Source organism: Microtus ochrogaster, linkage group LG7_11, assembly GCF_000317375.1.
Source record: "Microtus ochrogaster isolate Prairie Vole_2 linkage group LG7_11, MicOch1.0, whole genome shotgun sequence".
Lineage (NCBI taxonomy): Eukaryota > Metazoa > Chordata > Mammalia > Rodentia > Cricetidae > Microtus > Microtus ochrogaster.
The window spans coordinates 18,387,145-18,389,229 of record NC_022032.1 but is presented as its reverse complement, the minus strand read 5'-3'; positions in this window follow the sequence as shown (position 1 = coordinate 18,389,229).

Below are 2,085 nucleotides of genomic sequence, written 5' to 3'. Positions count from 1 at the left end.
ATCGGGAAAGGAGCATGGTCAGTATACAGAAAGTGATGAGGACCGCACACAGAACACAGTCAGGGGAAGTATTACAATCGGGAAAGGAGCATGGTGCAAGTAGGCTAAGAATGGGAAATTTACGGAATTTTTATTTTTAAATGTCATCGCATTTCCTCTAAAAAAAAAAAAAAAGCAATGAACAGACACACTGTAGTTATTCACACTGAGTAGGGGCAGATGTTGACTTGAAAATGAATACAGTAAACCTGTTACTTCAAGAAAAATAACTGACAGTGTTTGTTACCAGAAATAAAATTCAATTCACACACACACACACACACACACACACACACAAATTAGAAGTGAAAGCCTCGCATCTACCAGGATAAGCCTGGCAGTGTCCTGATAGCTAAAGACTTTTTTTGATGACAGACTACAGGTATTGATGAATCCTTAAACTATCATATAATATGCTTCCTAAAATTCCAAAGGTATACGCAACTTAGTAAATCAGTTTCCAAATGATGAATATATGATGCTTATACAGAAAAGATATATTTAAATTGCAACTGGAGCCAGTGAATTTCCGTGTGAAAAGTTCAAGGAAATTGTCATAGGTTCTACACTGTGATAACCTTTAAAACTTTACCATGTTCAATTACTTTCTGGATGGGACTTAATGCCTGCTCCACGGGAGGAAACCCATGCCTGGTACTGAAAATCTGGCTAAGGGCGCATGGGTGGGGAGCTTGAATGTTCCGAGCAGGGAGGAGGTGAATCTATTGTAGCATTCTAGGACATAGTATCAAACTGCCTTCTAAATTTGTATCTCTCCACGACCTCGCTTAGTGCAGCCTTCAGACCCCATCAGAGAAGTGGACGGGTGGCTTATGCAGAAACTTACAGCTGGTCCAAGTGTAGGGAACACAGTGTCAGTGCGTGCTCAGCCACAAATGAGCTCTTTTGTTGCTATTTCCCCAAGACTCAAGGTCCACTGTGGAAGAGGAGGCAGAAAGATGGGGTGGGTGAGGACAAGAGTGGAAGGATCTTTTTTTTTTTTGGACGTGGCTGCTGCTCTCCTGGACTCACAGCAGGCCTGGTCACCTGCACAAGACGTGCTCAAGAACAAAACAGTCAGTTTTCTAGTGTGGAGAGAGAAGGGATTAGCCCCCCGTAGCTAAATGAGGAGCGATGGACAACTGAGGGCCAGTCAGAGAGGGAGAGTGTCTTAGTTAGGGTTTCTGTTGCTGTGATAAAACACCACCACGAGAGAAAGCAACTTGAGGAGGAAAGGTCTGTTTCAGCTCACAGTTTCATGTCACAGTCCTTTGCTAAAGGAAGTCAGGGCAGGAACGCGACGCAGACACTGAAGCAGAGGCCACAGAGGAGTGCTGATTACTGGCTTGCTCTTCATGGCTTGCTCAGCCTGCTTCCTAATACAACCTGGGATCAGGGCGGGGCAATGGTGGTGGGGTGGCTCTATGCATAGTGGGCTAGACATCTTATTTCAACTGTTAATCAAGATAATTCCCCACAGACTTGCCTACAGGCAATCTGATGGAGGTGTTTTCTCAGATGATCCTGGGTTGCATTAAGCTGGCCCAAAATGTAACCTGAACAGACTGTAAGTTAACTTTAAGGATTACTGCCTCGTAGCTTGGTTGCTCTCTAGTGAACGGCCCCACACCCAGGAACATATGGGTAACATAAATTGGATTAAATGAGTTATTGAAAAAAAAAAAGACATAGGGGAGGGAGAGGAGAGTGTGGTTGGGATGTAATATATGAGAGAAGAATTGAAAAAAAAGACAAAAAATTAGGAGGTGGAGAAGGTGGAGAGAAATCTGAGAGGAGATAGGGTGAATATGATCAAAACACATTGTATGAAATTCTCAAAGAATCAATAAAAGTATTTAAAAATTTTTCCACAATCAAGCTTTGATGAAAAATTAAATAAGCTGCTCATACTGGCTCAAAAGCCTTTAAAATGCTTAAAAACATGTAATAATATAGAGATATATTTTCCTCATTACTTTAAATAAAGTAACCCATGAGGGCCAACTGATGGGTTGTATATAAGAGTAGATATAATAGTTATCATCT